Source organism: Callospermophilus lateralis, chromosome 7 (assembly GCF_048772815.1).
Source record: "Callospermophilus lateralis isolate mCalLat2 chromosome 7, mCalLat2.hap1, whole genome shotgun sequence".
Lineage (NCBI taxonomy): Eukaryota > Metazoa > Chordata > Mammalia > Rodentia > Sciuridae > Callospermophilus > Callospermophilus lateralis.
In genome coordinates, this window is record NC_135311.1 from 96,301,020 (window position 1) to 96,324,213 (window position 23,194).

The 23,194-nt window shown below is 39.0% G+C and overlaps 1 pseudogene; it reads right to left on the reverse strand.

Annotated features, from left to right (window-relative positions):
* The window catches only part of LOC143404457 (large ribosomal subunit protein eL32 pseudogene), a 35,359-nt pseudogene extending 13,634 nt beyond the window's left edge, over window positions 1-21,725 (reverse strand).
* Between the last annotated feature and the right edge of the window lie 1,469 nt (window positions 21,726-23,194).

Sequence of the window (23,194 nt, forward strand, 5' to 3'; positions counted from 1 at the left end):
TGGACTGAGCTCATCTGACCCCCATTGACCAAGCCCTCCAAACACCAAGAGATGATATTGCCATTGCCTTCCTCTTCAGGCAGCTAGACCAGTGCTCCTCACAAGCATACACTCAAAGTTCTCTTAATGAATGGATAAATGACATAACTCTTGGTTCTCTGAAAACACACTGACCCGTCATTGGATTTTTTTGGTGACAATTTTTAGAACTGTGGTTGGCTGCCCCAGGCATAGCCAACTTCCCCTTCCTTCTAGTTTGTGTGTGCTCACAGCCTGCAAACTCACTGCGAAACAGACTGAAAAAAACATGATTTGATCCCAGGACAATGGGGCCTCTGATAGGTGACACTTGGAAAAGTATGCTGTTATAGCAGTTAGAGGAGGAATTCAAGAGAGAAGTGTGCCCATTTAGAAGAGGTAGCCACAAGTGAGGGGAAGTTTAGAAAAGAGGCAAAGTCCTGGTTCAAAGCTTATCCTCTATAAGTACATGAAATGATGATCAATCAATAATCATTAGGGAAATGAAAATCCAAACCACGATGAGATACCACTTCACACCCACTAGGGATGGCTATTCATATGTGTGCCTATGCACATACACACATAAGAATAAGAGGCTTTGGCCGGGATGTGGAGACACTGCATTGCTGGTGGGCATGTTCAGTGGTGTATAACTTCCAGGAAAGGCAGGATGGTGGTTTGTCAAAAGACTAAATACAGAATTACCATGTGATCCAGCAATTTTATTTCCAGTTATAGACCCCACGGTATCAAAAACAGGGACTTGAACAGATATTTACACATTTATGTTTATAGCAACATTTTTTTGAAATATCTAAAAGGTGCAAACAACTTAAATATCCATTAATGGTGGACAGATTGACAAAACATGGTATATCCCTGAATGGAATATTACTTATTCTCAATGAGAATGGGAATTCTGACATATACTGCAATGTGGATGAACCTTGTGATTCTGCTTACATAAGGCAGCTAGACTAGTCTAATGCATAGTGGCGGAAAGTAGAATGGAGGGAGATTCCTAGACCCTGGGGGTGGGAGAATGAGGAGTTACTGTTTAATGGGTACAGAGGTTCACATGAAAAAGTTTTAGAAATGAATGGTGGTAATGGTCGGAAAGCAATGTGAGTGCACTTAGCAACATTGAATTGTGCCCTCATAAAAGGTTAAAATGGTAATTTTGTGTTTTGTGTAAAAATGGTAATTTTGTATTTAATCTTTACACAATTAAAAAACAAAAAAACCCCTATTCTCACAGGCAGTGGGCAACAGGATCCAGCTTGAAAATGATGGTAAGCTTGGGCCAGGTCTAATCTCTCACAATCCTTTAACAGATTCCCAGTGCCTACCTTCATAGCAGGAACATGTTGGGTGAGGGTGCTGATGGCCCTTGGCAAGCTCCCAGGGTTGGGAAGTGTGTGGCAGCTGCAGAGCCCCAAGGGCGTGGTGTTTCCTGAGCCTGTTGGTGGGGTCCACCATCTGGCACACAGTGCTCAGGGTTCCCAATCTCTGCTGAACACCTTTTGAATTTGAGCAATCCTAGGGATGCTAAGCATAAAATCTCTGGGCTAAAATTGTTCCCTTTCATCATTGCATTTGGCGTTTAACATGGTTTCTGGGCTGGACAAGGCAATGCTTTTTGTCTTAGGCCAACTCAACAGACATCATTTTAGGCACATTCTTCCTAGTTACAAGGGGATTAATAAAGGCCATCCAAATCAGATGCCCAGTGATTTTTTAAAGATGGAGACTAGGTCCTTTTATGCTAAGTGGCACTTGATAGGATTGCCTAGTAATCTAAAAAACTTATAAAGAAGAAGAGTCAAGGTGCAGAACTGAATTTGGGTTAACTTCAGACCTAAAGTATTATGACTCAGAATTACATGGGTAATAACATTAATCTTTTCCTGTTTGTATCATTTTTCCATGTTGAACAGCTTTGCTTGCACATCTACTCTTGTCCCTGAGATCCTCACCATAAACCTGTGAGGCAGGCAAGGCGGAGGTTTTGTCTAGTCCACACATGAGGAAATTGCTAATGCGTTAGTTCCTTAGGCCCACAGTACCCTCAGGACCTGGTTTTCCCACCCCAGCTTAGAACATGATAGGTTTTCCATAAGCTCTTGCTGAATGGCTCAGGGAATGTCCAGAAAACTTCTAGTTAAGTGCTTGAGGTCCAGTAGGAATGAATGGGGTCTGGGACTCCTTTTGAGTTCTGTTTTTTTTTATTTTTATTATTTTTTTTATAACAATACCTTGATATAAACAACAGTGTTTCCTGCCAAATTCCTTCTGGCGAATCTGTCCACCTGTGAGGTTAAATATGTCTTAACCAATCAGCCTTTAGTTTGGTGGGCTGAATGCCTCAATGGGTACCCCATAAGTAAAAGGAGCTCATCTCCATAGGAAGCTGGCGAGGTAAGGATGCTCCTAGCTGTCTGCTCCAGACCACGTGGCCTCTCACAACCCCTCCTTCTCTACCTAGCCCTCTGTACTCTTCTGTCACCCTTTGCTGTCCGGAATAGGGGATTCCATACTCGCCTTCTAGACTTGCTGCAGCAGGCCAGACTTCTTTTATCACATGGCTTGCTATCACTATCTTATCAGACAACCCCACTCCTGTTCCATCCTTTCAGGCCTCTGGGCAGGTCCAGGCTGATCCCTTGGTAGCTGGCTGCCCCTCCCCCCTGCCCAGCTCCCATTCACACAGCTTCTCTCATTCCCCTTCTCTCTATCGCAGTCTGCTCTGTTTCCTATTAGGGGAGCGTGCATTTTAAATGTCTCGGCAGCGTCTGTCTCCGTGGCCACAGTGCCTCTGCTCCCACCATCCCCCCAGCCCCTTCCCTGAGTCAGACACTAGAGCGGGGAGCATCAATTTACAGTTGCTGGCCAGATACCAGATGTTCTGGGTGGAAGCAAATTGTCATAGAAAATGTTTGTCATTTCAGATAAAGATCAATGCTAAAAGTGGTAAGGATGGAAAGGAACAAAAAGGAGCTGCAGTTTTTATTGCTGTTATCATAATTAATAACAGTCTCAGGCAGTCCTCCTCCCCTTTTCCCTCATCCGGTTGGAAATGATTATAAACTTTCTGAAGCTTCCCTGATAGACAGTCTTCATTCCATCCTGACATGCCACAGTAATGTGGAGGGGAAGGGGTGTTTTACTAGTTAATGGAGAAATGTGACAGGTAAAGCAGATTGAATATCTCTTATCTGAAGTGCTTGGGACCAGAAGAATTTCAGAGTTTGGCTATTTTTGGATTTTGGAATATTTGCATATGCACAATGAGATATCTTAGAGATGGGGTCCAAGTCTAAACGTGAAATTCATTTATGTTTCTTATAGCCTGAAGGTTGGTTTGTACGATATTTTAAATTATTTTTTTAAAAAAACATTGTGCATGAAATAAAGTTTCATAGTGTGGAATTATGTTGGTTCTCAAAGAGTTTTTGGGGTCTCGGAAAATTTCGGATTTTGAATTTCCTGATTAGAGATGCTAAGATGAATCTCTCAGAGAAACATCTGTTTCAATGAAGAAGTGTCATAGACTATTAGAGATGGAAAATGAAAGGAAATGCTGAAAGAATCTCATTTAACCTCTTAATTTTGGAGGTGATGAGACTGAGACCAAAGTTCATCAGAAATAAAGTAACTGGCTCGAGGTTCCCCAGCAAGACTGGGAAGTGTTGCTTACTCTGAAGCAGTTCTTGGAGGATCACAAGGATGACAGCATACTAGAGATGTTGGCAGACAATAGGTGGAACTCTGGTTAGTACAGCAGATTCCTGTCCTGCTTAGCCATACAAATTCATTTTCTCCAGATATTTAGGAATTAATGTTTTTCAGAATATGTTTTCATAAAACCTGACTGAATATGAAAAAGACAGGCATGACCTCTAGTCACTTAAAGATATTTAAAGGGTATATTTATACCCAAATAAAGATGCTTTAAAAATACCTGGAGAAAAAATATATATATATATTTTGCTACTGGGGATTGAACCCAGGGGTGCTTAACCACTGAGATACATCCCCAGCTCTTTTCATTTTTGTATTTGAGACAGGGTCTTGCTAAGTTGTTGAGGCTGACCTCAAACTTATGACCCTCCTGCCTCAGCCTCATGAAATTCTGGGATGTGCCTCTATGCCCAGCCTGGAGATATTCTTAAACTAATTTCAGGGAGTTTATAGCAAACGACTATACTGCCTTTCTACATTCTTTGGAGATGGTTGTTGGAGACAGGAAGCACTCAAATTAGGTTCAAGATTTATGTGACCTTCGTTGATTTCGTCTTCAAAGGGGGAAAACAACTATTATTTATTGTGGAGTACCCAAATAAATGCTGCCTTACAACTCAAACACTCACATTTTCTCAGACTACCTTGGAACTTCACTTCTTCAATAAAGAAGATTGACGATCCAGTAAACTAATTCACTAATAACGTAAGGGACATGCTGTGCCCACAGGTGGCACTTTAGTCATGTGATAGCTTGTTATAGAAAGTATTTAGAGACTGTATCTCATCTATTGTGTGTAGGTGACTGCCTAGCCCACTTATGTGTGATGATTGAGGAAATAATGTAAACAAGTAAAGTCTTTATTTTTTACCACCATAGACTCAAATAAAAGAGTCAGGCAAGAAATAAATCAAAGAGAGCAACTATCCCCATATTCAGGAATGAAGTTAGTTCAACTGCAACTCCTCAGAGGCCTGATCCACAGTATAGATATGGCATAGTGCTCATGTACCTTCATGAGCAAGGGAGAGGAACAGAGAGTATTTAAAATGAAAGGGGAGCAAAGGTAACCAGCTCTGCAGTCTTCTGTAGTACCAAAGCCCATTCAGGTGTTCAATACATGAATAAATGAAGGAGGGAACACAGGGAGAGAGGGATAAATGAATGATCCCTTAATCTACTACTGTATTCTAGCACATAAAGTACAGCATGGTAGGGGTAGAGCAGAGTGTGACAAACCATCTGTGTGCATGAGAGATTATTGATCTTCTAATAAGTTTATAGTGATATCATAAGTTTAAGTTCATATTTTGTAAATTTTGTTCAAGTTTAGCTCATTGTCCTCATTTAATCCACAGAACCCGAAGTAACAAGATAATTCATTCTAAAACAAGCAAACAAAACACCTTTATCATTTTAAATGGCACTAAGTCCAAATGTGCATTGTTTCTTGCTTGCCAGTTATTTTAATAGGGTAATTGGTAACTGTAAAGATATGAATTGAAATCAGTTTTTCTCAGAAGTGTTACTTGATATTTCAAAATAAACTGGGACAAGTTCTCAAAGCATTTGTTTTTTTCCCCCTTCCTGCCCCATCCTGGAAATCGTGTCAGAATGTGGGGGTCATGGATGGATTTAGGGAAGTCCTTAGTTACCAGGTATGCTGATGATCCCCTGTCTTGTAGGGGACTTCTCTCTAATTTGGGTTCAAACAAAAGATCATGGGATTTGGAGCCACCTTGGAGTAGTTTTACAACATGAGAAAATTTGTAAACTCTTTGAGTCTCAGTTTCTTTCTTTTCTTTTTCTTCCTTTAAAAAAAATTTTTTCTTTAGGAGGTCCTGGAAAACGAGGTTAACAACACCTGTACTTGGAAGGCTGTAGATGAATGTGTTTGGAAATGTCAGGCAAGTGCCTGGCACATGGTACAGTGCTCAATAAATGTTAATTTCCCCCTGCTTCTAAATTTAAAGTCATAGATAGTCATAAACCAGTGCTCTGGACAATGATCTGTGAACTCAGCAAATCCTCAGACATTAAAAAATGATTCCGCATAACCCCTTGTTGTGGCAGAAAAATACGCTATTGTATTTTATAAAGAATTTTACCCCGGAGAGTGAAAACTAAAAGGGTCTCTGGGTTAACTCTCACTCCACTAGAAAGTGCAATCAAGTAGACTCTCCAAAAATACTGATTGATGTATTTTTACAGATATTGACAAGCACCCAGAAGAACCACCTAAGGCAACAGATTGAGTCAGGAAAGGCTAAAGGTCTGTGCATAACATTAAAGTTCTCCAGAATTAACCCTTTCCACCAGTGTATGCTTCTTTTTAGAAAAATCAGCATTTTAAGAGTTGAACCATAAAGCAAATGTAAAGGAGGGGAGGGTGGAGAAGATGCCCACTGGGGGCTGGGAAACCCATTCAACCCTTCATTTCTTTTCACAGCAATATCCCTAGAGAGCCAATAATTAACTAGTCAAACTTAAAGACTTTGAGTAGTACAAGTGGATGAAGCACAGAAACTTAGAATATCACTATTGCTAATTAAATGCCAATTGAAAACGAAGAGCATTTCCTTACCACGGTCTATCCTCTACCTGCCCCACCAGCTCACGTCTTGCCAAGTCTTTGAACTCTGGCTTCGATTACTTTGGATGGAATCCATTGGGGCTCTTCTTTCATCTGGATGCTTCTGAAGGTGCTGTCTACTTCTCTGAGCAGTCCCCACTTCTTCCTGGTGAATTTCTAATTGTTTTTCAAGATTCATCTTAGATCACTCTCTTCTTGAAGTGTTCTCTGAAAGTCCCCAGACTGGGATTTTGGCTTCTTTTTTAGCATCCCATACAAACCTCTATCATGCCAATTATCATGTTGTGCTACAATTTATTTCTTTCCCCTGTTGGTATCTCCTACTAGCTGTTATTTGTTCAATCTGTATTTGTGAGATTCATTTAGCCTACAAATATTTATTAAGTACCTACTAAGTGCCATGCACTTTTCTAGGTTTAGAAGATATGACCGGGAAGAAGTCTATGTTGCTGCTTCCTGTCAGCCCTACTGAATCGATTACTCTTTCAATACCTGGACTTTTTTCCTTCATCTGGAATTTTGTGCATTGTTTCTCTCTAGTAGTGGCCTCTACCCCCATGCAAATTTTCATATAATCCCACCAACCTTCAAAATTCAGCAATAATTATCACCTGTTCTGTTTTTAATCAACCCTCCCCTAACCTTACACTTCCTCCCAGACTTAGGTCTAAAACTAAGTGGAACTCAAACTTTAGCCCTGACCCCAATCTTAACTCAATCCAGTTCTCACTGCCTTGCTAACTCTGTCTTCAGCTGAAACCTGGGCCTCACTCTGAGACCAGCACAACCTTAGCCCCAACCCCAATCCTTGACTACATCAGCTAGCTGAGGACACACATGGCTCTCAGTGACATGTTGGGGATGAAGTCCAGCACTCCAGCCCTGGGCTGCTGCCAGGAGGCCATCCTCAGTAAGCAGCTGCACTGCGATTATCAGAGGCTGCAGGTTGGCCAGTTTGAGAGAAATCTACCCAGACCTCTTACTTGTTATCTGTGTACTTACATTGGATAAATCACTAAATCTCTGTCTCAATAATGTCATCTGTAAAATGAAAGAAAAATTAATTTTGTCACAGTTTTTCAATGAACCTGCCATGATCAAAATAGCAGAGAACATGATAGGCTCTTGCATGGTTAGCTGAATCTGCCTCCTTGATGTACTTGGGTTCCCACTGAGGTCTTGGTCTTCTCTTGTAACCCTAAGGGTCCTACTCTCAGTGATCATTCCATATAAGAAACCTAGTATGTTTTATTTGGAGCTAAAATTATCCTGGGAACTTGGTAGATAATACTTATTCAAGTGAAGAGGATAGTACTCTTTGTTTCTTAGAACTATATAGAATCTTGAACTTAAAAATTTATTTTCTACTGTGTAAATTTTGATAAACATCAGTAAAAACAAATGATCCCAGTACTTTAGGATTTTGATGAAAAGCATTGAAACTATATTTTAATTTGAGGTAAAACTGTTACTGCAGTGTTTAGGATGTAGTGTGCTATATCCCCACACTAGAGATATGTTTATTAAAATCTCAGTCATGACATAGTTTATTCATTTAGGTGGCAGATATTTGGATTTAATTTTTTACTCCCATTTGAGAATCTTTGTGTCCCAATAAGGGAATTTAAATCACTTATATTTATTGTCACACAGAACATTTTGCTCATTTCTGTTCTGTTTAATTTGTCCCCCTACCCCCTGTTTGCAGTTTTCTCTTGACATATCATATTGATCTTTCTGCTATTCTGCTGGTCTGTGATAAGAATTTTTCTTACCCCAGTGCCTGACAGCCTAATATTCAGAGCAGATGGAACACACAAAAAAATCATCAGCTTGCTTGGACACTAGAACTTTCTTCATTTCTTTTCTTGTCTTTTTGGTTTTACTATTTGGGCTGGTTTTAATAGCTGATACAATGAAACATCACTACATAGTTGTTTTGTGGTAGTTATGTTATCTGAATGAGCATAGAAACAGTGGCAAAAGACAAATGGATATTTCCATGTGTTAGGGATTTTTTAATTAGTAGAAAGATAGTGTAGAAGTGACATTTTCCTCCCTCTTGCCATAAACATGAGGGCCTTTCATTTTATTATGTTTGGTCTATAGCAGTCATGGGCCACTTAATCACATGCTTCTGTTCAATACCACAGACGTGCTTAGTGGAACTTCCTATCAGAGTTGTTCGTGATTGATTCTTGGCATCAGTTGTCAGTACTTATAAGACATTTTTATCTTCTTTTGTGTCTTAAGGAGGGGAATATTGGAAAGGGGCTCATCAGAGACTCCTAGGTGGAGGCCTTGGATTTGGAGGTCTGCCATGCTTTTAATTGACATGGCCTCTAGAGGAACTAGTTAATACACTTTAGTATTTTAGGTCTTTAGCCTTTGATCCTAGATCCAAGTGAGATTTGTGGGTATTAATACTTCATGTGGGAAAATATTAACAATATGATCAATAACTAATACATATCCTAAATAGCAAAGATTAACACAACAACATATTAAATTGGATAGTATAGCTAGGTGGTTTAGAACATATATTTTGGACCAAGGTATGAACCCAGATCTGTCACTTTAATAGCTTTATGAAACAATATCAGGTAAGTTACTTAACAGTTCAGCTTTTAATCTGTACAATTAAATTACTTCATAGGGCTATTGTGGGAGCCAGAGGATGGGAAGCAAGTGAAGTCATCAGCCAAGGGCCTGGCTCACAGGTGCTCGAATATTTGTCATCTGTTATTATTATTTTTAATATTATAGAAAACATTCTCAGAGTTTCCTAATGTAGTTTTCTTGATAAGGAGATATTGTTTTGATTTTTTATATTTATTTTTTAGTTTTCGGTGGACATAATATCTTTATTTTATTTTTATGTGGTGCTGAGGATCGAACCCAGCGCCCCACGCATGCCAGGCGAGCACGCTACCACTTGAGCCACATCCCTAGCCCTTGATATTTTTTTAAATGGATACCTACTATAAGCAGTTAAACTTAAGAGTTAATTGTATGCAGGCCAGGATCTAACTCCCAAGAGAACAAGAGGTCACTGATTTTCCCCTGTGTTTTTAGGGTTGGAACCCACTATTTCAAAAACCATCGAGTAAAGGTCATTGAGCTGAACTGGACAGGTGACAACTCTAAGTAGAGAAAGCATGCTTGTAACTCAGCAGGACTTTCAGTTACACAAGAATTCTTCCAAGTCCTTCATACAATTATCTAGGGACATGGAATCTTTATCTTGAGAAGGGAGCATGCTTGCTTAGATGAAGTTTTATCACAAAACGTGTGATTTCTGCAATGCAGGATGAAGCTATTGTTAATTGGACATTTTCCCATAAATTCTCTGTTTCAAAGAAAGTATCTTAGCCACCTGGCACTTGTGTTACTCAAACTGAGTTGATAGGACTGGTTAATGTAACACATTAGGAAAACAATTTCTTTGCCTACAAATTCAAATATGCCACCTTGAAAGAATTAGTTTGGTAGATGTGTTTTAACTGCCTATTTTCTTAAACCCTTGAATAATGATATCCCAATTATTGATAGTTAACAAAATAATGATAATGAGAACAACAATGAAAATAATTACAACCTCAGTGATGGCTGACCCTTACTAAGTCTACAACGCGGGCCAGGCATTTTCTCAATGATTTATAGTCATAATTTAATATTCATGGCAATCTATGAGGCAGGTGCTATGATTGGTTCACTTTTATGGATGAGCAGATTAAGCAAATTGCCTAAGACGGTATTGCTAGAAAGCTGTGGAGAAGAGATTCGATCTAGGCATTATCATGCTAGACCCTGGGTTCTTAAACTATATTTCTCTCTATTAATTTCTCACCTCCCCCACTTATATTCTCATGCATATAGTTTCAGTTATCAACTATGTGAAATCACTGTTGTCCAGGTGTGTGGAACCACTTCTCATTACTGGTCCCCTCCCCACCCCCACCAAGTCTATCAGGAAGAGAAAATAAAGAAAAGGCCATTGGGATTTTGGCTGAATATGTCTACTTCATGCCTGTGTTTTTAGGGTTGGAAATAGTGGGTTCCACATTTATAGCTTGCTTTATAATTTCAAAGCGGATTTTCTCTCTGCTAATTCATTTGATCTTTAAAAGAGCCATGTGAGGAGAATGGGACTGTTATTTTAAAGATGATGAAACTGACAATCAAAGAGGTTACAGAGTGTTTTAAAGGCCACATAGATCATTGGAGGAAACTTTGGGACTGTTTATAATGTTGATAGAAAGACTGAAACATTTACTTAATATTTACCATGTGCCAAGTACCATGCTAATCATACCAACTTATCAGTTCATTTAACCTGCCTAGATGTGAAACCACGTGGCTAAAGTGACAAAGCCAGGGTCTCAAACCCAGAGTTTCAAATTGAGTCTAATTTCTATTTTACTTGCAAAAAAGTGAATTTTCTTTAAAGACATATAAGGGAGACTTTATCCACTTTTAAGTACCTTTAGGTGGAAAATATTAATTATGATAATAATTAACAATATGTCAGTATACACTATGGAAACACTCTACTATTCATTTGCTCATTGAATTAATAAATATTTACCACCTACTGCATGCCAGGTACTGTCCTGTGTACAAGGAAAGACATATGAGATAAACATTGCCTTTCATGAAGCTTACAGTGTTTTGGGAAAAACAGAAAGCAATAACATAATCATACATTTATGAATACAAACAGTGCTCTATTTGTTTATATATAAAGAAATGTCTGGAGTGCTCTGAGAGTGCACAACAGACCTAGAGTTCTCTGACATCTCTGGAGGACCGAGGAAGGCTTCCTGGGGAATTCATGTTGGTATTGGGAATGGTCAGTATGGAATGGTAACTACAGAGAGAAACATTTTCTAGAGAAAGGAGAATGTGCACAGCATCTGAGATTTTGAGGGTTTTGAGGAACTGACAGAAGAGTAACTGGTTGGAATATATTCAGGGAGAAAAAGAATGTCTCAAGACAAGCTTGGAGAGGCAAAACAATGCAGGCCTTATGAAGGATTTTGCTCTTTATCTAAGTGCAGGGGTAATCCATTGAAATGACAGATAACTTGTATCTGAAAAGATCCCTTAGCGTTCAGTGAGAAGACTAATGGCAGGGGGCAAAGACAGAGGCAGGGAAACCAATCGGGAAGCTATTGTGGTAATGTGGGCTACACAAGATGGCACCTTGGATGGGGGACAGTGGTGGAGATGGAGAAAGTGGATGGATTTAAGAAATTATTTAGGAGCCAAATTTGATAGGACTTATTTTGAATTACACACATGGATTAATCAAGAGGAAGATGTCAGAATGCCTCCCGGTTTCTTGCTTGTATAATATGCATCGTTTCATTTAATCAATATACTATGGCTATTATATTTCCAATGCGAAGGTCAAGAAACAGATTCAGAATGCTTCTGGTCACTCCATTCATGGTCATTCAGCTCATCCACAGTAGGGCTAGAATTCAACCAGGTCGGCCTGAGTCTAAGTTCTCGACGGCTGCCTCACTGGGGAATGGGAAGAGCTACATGACCAATGACAGGAGTCTTAAAAGCAGCAGTTAAGTGCAAAATATAATGGAGGAAATGGGCATCACTGGACTTTGAAAATATGCAATCCTCAAATCCACACTCTCAGGATGTCCATGTGTGTTTGCAGCTGGTGCTATTGCTGTTCTTGTGAGATCAATGAGAAGAGGATTTGTCTGCAGTATGATTTGGTTTAATATCATTTTTATAGATAAATAACACATGTTCATTTTAGAAAAATGAAAAGGCACACAGAATAAAGAAAAAAAAAAAAAGAAAGAAAATCTCCTGTTAACTGACCACTTTGGGGAAAATGAAAATGTTTGCTTGATTTTAATGAAATGATGCCATACTCTGTGACTAACCATCACTACTTATTAGAAAGATTACTAGACATCCCATTCTAGACCTGGATTAGGTGATGATTTTGACTGTAGGGAACATTAGCCTCTAGGGTTCTAGTCTCTTTTCTATAAAATGGGATGAAACTTGGGCCCTGTTTAATGACCACAGTCTTTTTGAGCCTAAGTCAGCGTATGACAGTGCTAGGTACATTATCATCAGCATGGTGTAGGAGTAGAAATCACAGCTACTGTTTGTCAATAGAATTACTGGCCTCTTCATCTTTAATGGACTCAGGTTCCCCATTGGTGCAGCGGGAGGAATGAGCATGATCTCACAGAGCCTATGGAGGATGAGCTCACTGGTGTGTGGAGCACTGGTGGGGCCTAGTATCCACACACGAGTAGCAGGGAAAAAAATCTCTAAAAGCACAGGGCAGGGCAACACTTTGCTGCATGCTCATGCTCTGGGGGAAGCGATCATGGAGAGCCCACTAGCCCTTCTGGCCTGTGTTTCTCCACCTGCTGAGCTACATTTTTCTGGGCACTTGCTATATGAAGAAGCCTAACTTAGACTCTAAAGGAACAAACAGTACAGTGCGGGGGACACTAATCAGAGAATTCCAACACAATTTAACCAGAGTGGGAATACAATGAGCCAAGGGTTGTGGGGTTCTTAGAGGAGGGAGAAGTAGGGGAGTGATTTGATTTGCCCTGGAGCAGTCCTGGGAAGACTTCACAGAAGCCTTCATTTGTATCAGGCCTGGCAGGCTGGGTGGAATTTGCTAGGTGGAGAAATGGGCATGATCCTCAACCTGTGGCCTGTGTGCTAGGGAAGAATTTTTTTTTTTTTTTTTTGGTTTTATAATGGATAGCCCACAAAACCCTGAGGATGCTATGGCTACTTTGGAAATCTGAGGCTGGAGTGGAAGAACCTGGGTTGAGTTTAGCAGTCTGGGTAGTCCTTAGGCTTCCTTTTCTGCATCCCATGTGCATCCCCCAATAGCTGGCAGCTCCCCAGTCTGCTAAGTGCCTTCCCTCCTCGAGGTCTCCTTTCCTACTTAACATACTCCCATGGTACCCTGCCTCTCTTCTCCCACCTATACCAACTTGCCAGGAGGAAGGGATCAGAGACGAATGGTTTGCCCTATGGTACAGTTTGTGCTGTTTAAGTTGCTGTAATTCCTTTCTCAGGGGCAGTTGCTTTAAGTCTCTTACCTGCTTTTTTTTTTCCTTCTTTTTGAATGAACCTCTTTAATTCTAGCATCTCATTCAATCTTCCGACCCCTGGTTGTATACTTAATAGCTTTTGACCCCCAGAGATGGAAGCATGCTATTTGGCTAGTGCAGTGTTATACTAACTGTTGTGGTGTAGTGGTACCAGGTTTATTTCCCAGGCGGTCACAGACTCCCCACTCCCCGCCAGACTTTTGTAGCCTTATTATCTCTTCTACTTAGCAGACCTTTCTGGTCTGAAGATATTTGCATTTGTGACCCTCTCTTTTAGATTTTATTCTTTCTTAACAATTCAATTGAGAAATTATGGCAGCCACTTCTATCATTATTTCCTTCTCAATTCTTTGCATTTTAAAAATTTCTCATACAATCCTACCAATAACACTGTACAGACTTGGACCTTCGTATTGAACAACATACTACAAGTGTTCAAGGATTTCTTATTTACTAGGGAGGAGGTCAGAGCATAACACCTATTAACATGTTATTTATCACATGCTTATAAAATGTGGACAAAGGTTACTGTTTTCTTAAAATAAGACGCAACCAAACAATCTATGATGATTTTAATTGATTCTTACATGAATGGATGCAATCAGTTATTTAGCTGACAATGTTTACCTTTCTGACATTTGAAGGGGGGATTATTAAACTCAGCTGCTAAGATATCACATCAGCAGGACTAAAAAGGCATGTATCTGTGGAGGGGGATGGGGAAGGGCAGATGGGACTATCCTAGGAATGGAAGCATTCCCACTCCTTAGATGGGTGTAGATTTGTGTCTACACCTTGGCTGTATAGGGAGATGGATGGGTAATGTGGTCGGCAGCATGAATTGAGTGTCTGATTCAGCTTACCAGTGCTGGCCTCCTCCTTTGAGCACCCCCCGCCCCCAACACTCTGATTTTGTAGAGGGCTTCTCTGCTCAGGATCACACATCCCCACCTCTGACCTGGTCATTATTCCCAATTATCATCCATCTGAAATAGTCAGCAGGGTTTTAGCATGCGCACATCAAGGATCACAAAAGGAACTTGGATTATAAGGAATAAAAAAAATATGTCCAACATGTGGCATCATTAAGGAACTCTGGCTAAGACACGTTGTTTATAGTCAGCAGTTGTCTGGAAAATAGATGTTTACTTATAGTAAGTATTAAGATCTTTGCCATTAGGCAATATATATCCTGCATTTTGTCTTCTCTTACAGAAAACTGCATTGGTACAAACCCTTAATTAGCAATTCTAGTGGCAAGGAAAAATATCGAACACCAAAACTGTTCTTTGTTGGCATTTCTGCTTATTAAAGAGAAGGGACGGGGGACACCAAGTCGGGAAACTTTCTGTGGAAAGATGGCCTTAAAAAAGAAAGTATGTCCCACTTAAAACTGTAAGTGAAATTTGCTAAATAAAGATTACATTACTTGCAGAAAAATGTCCCTAATATTAGCAAGAACTTAAACACACTGAGTTTCCCTGAACCATGCAATTTCTGATGAAACAGTGTATTTTCGTATGACTAGATGAGTTCTTTGCAGATTCTCTCAGGTCTATCTTGAGTTTCTTTAGAAGGTGATGACACTAGATTTTTCTGTTGCATATCAGGATATGGACAACTCTTTTGGAAAATGAGCTGGGCATCACTAGACTCGCGTCCTATTCTTTCTTTCAACACATTATACTTTTTTGGCCTGTATGATCTTAGCAAACAGACTTGTGCCCAACGTGGCATCCATATTAATGGGTAATCCTAATCTTGTAAAGTTCTGAATAGCACTGCATCCTAGTTATCCATTAATTTAAGACAAACTGGGCCAACGGGTAAGCAAGTGTACTCCACAGTCTGAGCAGCCCTCCTCAGCATAGGCATGATCTTGGGCAACCTTTTCTAAATCTTGGTTCTCTTATAAGTAAAGTAGCCTTGTTATAAGAATTCCATGAAAAACATATATGAAGCACCTAACACCGATTCTAGCAGATAGTTATCAATCAATGTTTTCTATTAGGGTGAAATATTTAGCTAGGTACCAAGATTCCTTAGTACCTTTAAAGCCTGCATAATGGCAGGTGGCAGAAGCTGCCCTGATTCTGTACCCACTGGCCCTTACTCACCAATATGCCTTTGGTTAGTAAACGAAGGAATGAAGGACTGCCATAATTAGCCTTTATATTTTAACCCCTAGCTTTACCAGTTTAACCAATCAACTCATTTTGCCATATCACACTTTAGTCCTCTCTACCTTCTATGTATCTCAGTAGAGACCACCCTTATAATCAGGAGCAGGAACAACTGTTACCTGTGCATCAAGAGAGCTTTCTGGAATCAAATCAGCAAATACTTATTGATGGCAAGACAGGTGAGCAGAGTGAGGTCAGAAAAGAGAATTCTCAGGCTGGTTTCTAGAACACAGCTCTGCAAATGTATACAACACAGTAAAAATCTAGATCAGTGTTTTATTTTATTATTTGTTTTTAATATTAAATGATCTGATGGCATAATATGAATCCTTATGTTCTGTTCTCATCTCTGATCTCATTGCATGCCAAGCACCCACTTCATAAATATGCTCACCTGAAACATTCAGACCTGCTGTTACCGTAAGAAAGAGTCCAGTCTTTCTCAATTGGTGCCAAGGGATCTCAAAATGCTTTGGGGAGCTTGTTAGATTAACTCCCTCACACTTTTTTGGGTCCCCCCACCTACTCAAAATATGAGTATTTGTAATTCTGAGCAGACCTGAGGAGAGATGGACTGCATAAATGCTTCTGTAATCTATTTTTCATTTCTGAAATAGTGCACCTTGCTTTTCTTCTTATAGTATATCACTATTTGCTTGGTTTAACAGAACTGCTTTAATAAGAAAGTTTCATGAATATCCTGGGATTATAGTCTTTAAATGAACTTTCATGCCCATGATATAAGCCCTTTGGGTTCAAAACTATCCCACTTAAAAGCATCCGCTTATAACTACCAGCTGCTGGTTCTTTTCTCATAATACTCATGAGTGCACACACAGATACACGTGCATGCTTGTGCATGTGCACACACACACCTTCACAGGCACTATATATGTGCAAACACCAAGAAGGGACAATGTATTGTAAAAATCGTCCTGTCGAGTTTGTGATCTAGAGTGAGTTACTGAGTGCTGATAAGTAAAGGAAGTGCAACCAGACAGTTTAATCCCCCAATTTCCTGTCTTCTAATCAGCCCCTGATTCTTTTGGTTCTAAATTAGAAACATTCCTGACAATATTCAGGACAGGTGAAGGAAAATCAACTAGAAAATAAGACAAAGCATTTATTTCTCTGTCTAAAGTTCACAGGAGAAATATGAGCAACGGAAATCCAGATTTTAAAAAGATAGTAGTCATACGTAGGCTAGCTTAGGTAACCAATCACATTTCACTCTGGGATCATAATTAGATTTAAAGAAAAAAAAAAAGGAACATAGTTTAATGTATTTGCTTCTCCCTAAGAATAGTAAATGCTATTTTAAAGGATTGAGTACAGGGCCAACCTAAAAGAAAATGATAAGGATAACTTCTTAATGTATGGGGGAGAAAAAAAAAGAAAACTCCATCTCATTCAGATTTCACTCAGAATTGATTATTTTTAGTTCTGTGAGAGAATAATGCTTAAAGTGGATGGAAACCTTTGAAGTTAATGCATATTCTTAGAAACTAATATAGTTACACATATTTACAATGGTGGATAAAATTTAAAGATTGTGCATTTTAAAATAAGCTCAGACAGAACCACTGCACTCTGCAAGAAATACTTAAAAATAAAGTGTGCAAATGTATGAAATGCAAGGTATATAAATATATTTGCCATGGATTCTTTTAAAAATCTATCAGGTGCTGAGAATATGATATGCTTTATTATTTCCTGAATCTCTTCTTTTTGAGTCTTTTCATTTATAGCCATTGCAGCAATTTCCATGTTATTTTCATCATTATCATGAAAGAGTGTAAGTTTCTAGACAAATTTTTATTAGGCAAAGTCTTCAAAGGAATATTGAAAAAAGCCATTTAACAAAAGTTGTTCAGTTGAGAATTAACATTTTAAAAATTAAAATGGTAAATACAAATTAAGATGTGAACAACAACAGAAGGTTTTCATGAAATATGGGTTCTGAATTTTATGTCTGCAGCAGTTAAGGTTGCCAATCATTTGGCAAGTAGGCTGAAGCTGAGGTTTTTTAATTTATTTTTTATTTTTTTAATTGTCGAACACAGTAAGACAGTATTTTGTAGAAGTATCTTGCTAATTTTCACATGTATACTTTAAAAATGAACATCTACAACACAAGGCATAGCATATCCCTCTTGCCCAAGTAATTTCCTGGTATACAAAGTTTGAATTGTAAAAATATAAATCAGGTGACAAACAATTATTGATTGGAAAATTATATGTCAATTTCTAAGTTGAAATGCTCCCATAATCAGTGCTTGGGGACCTGGCAGGGGGGAAGCAGGTTTTAGAGTGATTTAGTAGCCTTCATTCCATAGTCACCACGAGTTTTTAAGTTGAATGGCAGAAGAAAGACAAGTTTATTTTGGGATTCACACAAAATTCTTCCATAGACTAAATCAATTACAAAGAGGAGAGTGTTTGTTCTGCCTTCATGTTAGTGCTGTGTGGGTAGAATGGAGGTAATTCCACTGGACAGAATTAAATTTTGAAGCATAGACACGCATCCGGGGTGCTCCCATCTCATTTGGAATGGAGAAAAATTTCATGAGGGTTTTCTTTAGTTTACTATGGGAAGGTTTCAACTAGAGATGTCACAACATAGCTAGATTAAGTTGATACGTAATATCTATTTCTTGATTTGCATGATTAAAGCATTAGAGAAGTGGCTCAGATATCAAAAGATTTCTCCTAAGTGGCAGCGCCAAAGGTAATTACTGTTAAAATGTACATGCTCGAACCCTGGTCGCTTGTTAACTTCTAAGTTGTTTACCACTCCAGGGGTTTTAATAAAAGTTTTCATTTGACTTTAGGATATCAAGAGACCTATCTTGCTTCATTTGGATGTAATAAATGGATGTATCATTTCTTATATCCCACGTCCCTCAAGACAACATTAGGTTCAGCCAAAAAACAGTGATAGAGGACAGAGATATTCCTTCTCAGTATTTCACATTATAAAATAAGTATTTCTCAAACAAAAGTCATTGCTTTAAGAAAAAGCTAAAATTTATGCTTAAAAAGAATTAAAGATTGATCTAGACAACCGACTCCCAGTTAGTTATCAAAAAGTGTGCTTAAAAACCAACTGTAAACGGGAGTTATGAGAGGGGGTGGGGATAGAGAGGGAAAGAAAGAGAGGTTGTTATTCTCAGGCTTTTATTAACCAGTTTCTTTCATCCTAGTGTGTCTTTATTACTTAGAAAAATAAAAATGATCTGGGGCTCTATCCATTCTCACCTAAAATTCTGCAGTAGGTAACGACTGTCTACAACCTGGTCCAACATATGCCCCCAAACTAAAACAAACAAACTCATTTGCCATACAAATTGTTTACGATTCATTAAAAAGCAAAATTGCATATCCCGGAGCTGGCAGCTGAGGCCGAGCCTCCACGGGCGGAGGGGGTATTCACTGAGTTGCCTTTGTATGCTGGGACGACCACGCTGGAGGTTCCCACTATGAACCGGAGTCTGTGCAGCCAGATGACACATGAGGTAATTTTAAAGCTTTATTTGCCTTTAGTGTGAAACTCAGATCTTTTACTGTCCTTTGCTTAGAGAATCTTATCAGCCAGGGGGACGTTTAATTTTTTTTTTTCCACTTATTTTAGGAAAATTATTTGGGGTAATGAGATGGGGCTGTGGAGGGAGAGGGCATGAGTGCTATTTAAGGAAAGAGATCTAAGAGAAAATGTGAAATGTGTATTATTTTAATTAGTCCTCTCCCCCTTCATCAAAGTCCTTCCTCAATTTTCCATCCATAGTGGGAAATTTACATTAAAGTTATTTGTAACTGGTAGATCTAAAACCTATGGCATGTGGTCAACTTTAAGGGAAACAAACAAACAAACAAAAATCAATTTATCTCCTAGGGTAACTTCTGTAAAGATTGCCCTGATTTCTCACCCTTTTCAAAGCAAAGCCCTAGAAGCAGAGAAGTAGAGAGAAACTTTCCTGCAATATGCAGCCTAAACAGCAGCATGTGAGCTTTCAGCATTGTTTATTTTTAGTCAACTGCATTGCTAAATGTTTCCACCACTTTTATATGTTATATTCCCCGCGGTAAAACATCTGTAAAATAATTTTAAATGAAAAGCAACTTCCAAGTAAACTTTACAAAAAAGAAATGACAGTTTTCCAAGTTTTAAAAAAAGAAACATTTGGTGATCTTTGCAAGAAATGAAAAAGATGACACAATTTGCCATAAAAAGTAACAGTCTATAAAATCTAGGAGCTCTTGAAATGCAAGGAAGTAGAATCTTTCCCCAAGAATATGACATCAGCACAGTTTTTTTTTTTTAAGCTTACAACTTAGTCTGGAAAATAATAGCCAAACCAATCAGTATATTCATTTCTAGTGTTTAACAAGCTGCAGAAGGTAAAGCAATAGGCAACATCAGCACATACAAGTAAACCACTCTTTTTTTTTTTTTTTTTTTTTGGCTAGCAGAAGCGCTAATGGGAAAATAAATGCCCTGAATAAAAGTTCAGGGTCGAAGTGGATAGTCTACCACTAGTCTCATTAGCCAAAAGCTGCATGTAACATTGTCCTGAAATCACTGGTAAAGTTTCTAAGGTCTAGTTAAGAAATTGCAAGTTAAAACGCACATGTACACACATACCCACAACCACTTTTACTCAAGTCCTTGGAATGGACACACTGTATCCCAAGAAGCAGCCGAATAGAATCCTGCGGTAGTGCACTTTTAATTGTCTCTCAGTCCTCCGAATTCCTAAAACTTGCCAAAATGATACCACCATTGGTCCAGGAAGGGGAAGGGAGAACTCTTTCTGCAGCTCATACAGTGAAAGCGGCCATGCCCTGTTTTGTAATTCCATTCGCCAGTCTCCCCCTTCAACATTACTCTCTCTGTCTTTTTTTTAAACTGATATCTATGTGAAATGAGCTGAAGTTCACGGTCCAGTTAGGAACGGATAATACATTCATTGTCCTGGCAGCAAACTTTTTTTTCACTCCCTGGAAGAATTCACGCTTGCCGCAAGAATAATAATTACGGAAAACTAGAAATGCACTGCTAACGAATTAATCCTTAACGGACACCACCCTAACGAGGGCAGTAATGATTTGAGGACTCTCTTCCTCACAGGACCTGCCTCTCCTGTGACAATGAGCTATTGTGCATCCTCCCAACCCACTCTACCTCTTATAGATCCAAGAAGTCAAAGGTTGTCTGACCTGGTTGACCAAGACATGTGAGTTAACTCATTCTGCGGGCGCATGATAGAACTTTATTAAAACTTTATTTGTATCCACAGCAACTAAAAAGATAGGATGGTGTGGGTCTTTTCCACTCAGAGCTAGAGTTCTTAAGAACTCTGACATAAATAAATGCAGAAAAGTTAGATGAGAGCTACTGGTTCTCTAATGGGAGACAGGGAGTGTGTGTGTGGGGGGGACCTAGGGCAATTTCACAGGTGACTTCCAGCAACCCAATTACTGGGGCAAGACCAGGATTCACTCAGGGCTTGCTTCTCCCCAGTTCCCAACATGCATCCCAAGAAAATACCACAGCCAAGGAAAACCACACACCCGCTAGTCCCTGAAAACAAAACTAAAGGGGCCGTGAAACTAGAGAAAGGGGCAAAAGCTGAGGGGGGCAGAAGAAACATTTTATTTTCTACCCCAAGACCGACTTGGCTAAAAATACCCACACTTCCACCTTAAAACTTCTGATACTCTTTAAAAAAAAAAAAAATAGCAACCTTCAAATACTGTCCCATGGAAAACAAGGGCAAGCATTGCTGAGAACTCAAGTTGCAGAGTGGCAGAGAGAGAGGGAGGGTGGCAAGAGGAAGCAGTGTGAGACTGCCTCACTGAAGAGTGTGAAAAAAATCAAATGTGAGTTTGATGAATGTGAGGTCTGGGACATTTTGTCAAAGAGGGAGGGAAAGTAGAAAAGGAAAAAAAAAAAAAAAAAAAAAAAAAGGCAGTCCCCGCTGCCAACTCACCATCCACCAAGTTCTGGCCGAGATGTCGTAGCAGAGCTGCCATTTGATGGAGCCGTCGGAAGCTTTCCCTGCCATTACGCTGTCAGCAAGCTTCATCTGATGCTAACTCACGGGAGATAAGACACCTAATTGAGAAAACATTTGCAGTGGCATGTGGGGCAACATGTAGTCCGGTCCATACCATATGGAATCATGGGTAAAAAAAAAATCTCCTTGACAATGAACCAATCTCTCACAGACCCAGTGGCAAGGTGAAGTGGAGATGAAAAGTCTTCTGCTGCTAGCACTGTCTCCTCTCTCCTTTTTAAAAAACAAGAGCCCACTGCTACACATCAAAGGGAGGTGGTTAAAATTAGGGCTTCATCACTCAGATGATTTTGGTCTGCAAGGTTTTTCCTTTCCTTCCAACAACCAATCCCCCCCCTCTTTTTTTTTTTTTTTTAAGGAGAATAAAGAGATTTAATAGGACAAAGGCAGGTAGTGGACTGCGGAGGGAGATCGCCACAGGCTATTAGCCTAAAATTTCTGCTTGACAGATGGAACTGCTTAGAGACTATCATGCAATGTTTTGGGCTTTTTTTTTTTTTTTTTCCTACCCGCCCCCCCTCGACTTTAAGTCTGATTCAGTATCTGTTTTTCACAGCCACTTTTTTCAAGAACGTGAGCTGTGCATTTAAAAAAAAAATGTTTAGTTCAGTTTTGCTGTCTTACACATCTCGGTTGGAAGCAAAGTGAAAAAGTCTAAAACTAAATCTGGGAAGAGCTGAACAGGTTTTCCAAGGAGTAAAAACAATTCCAGGGAGAAATATTTCTCCTTCTTTACCTTATTATTATTATTATTATTATTTTAAATTAAATCATTAGTTAATTTGGTTCTGAAAGGACCTGAATATGAGATGACAGCCTTCAAAGTCCTTTGATATTATTTTTTTGGATGTGTGTTTTCATGTGAGTAAATAAATACTTTACTGACATGTTACAAGTTGTATCAGAGGCAAGGCACACCCTATATTTTCTGTTGCCTTTAAAAAAAAATTAATTCTGGACTTCTCCATTCTTTGAAAACAATCGGTCATTATCCATTCAGTTTAACACAATTCAGGCTAAACTTGACATGGGTACCTCCTTAATCAGGGAAAATCACTTCTGATTTCCTTACTGTAACTCAGCCATTTTTTTTTAATAGGGATTTTTAACCACACGTTATTTTTTTTTTTGAAGCATTAAAAAAAAAAATCAACCAACTGCAGTATGAACCTATCAATAAGAAGGGCTGTAAAAACAATTTTTTTTTTTTTTAAGTGAGAAAAACTCTAGACAACTGCTGAATTTCAACCATTTTATTCAGGATCAAGGAATGGGGGTGGGAAAGGAAGTAAAGAGAATGACTTGAACTTGTTATATTTTATTCCTTTAAACCAAGTGACATGAGAAACTGCAGAAATAGCTTCATAAGAGCTGCGTTACCAAACATCTCCTAATTTTTTCTGAACATAAGCAATTCTTTGATCCCCAGGAACCTACCAGTGAAACTCTACAGCTCT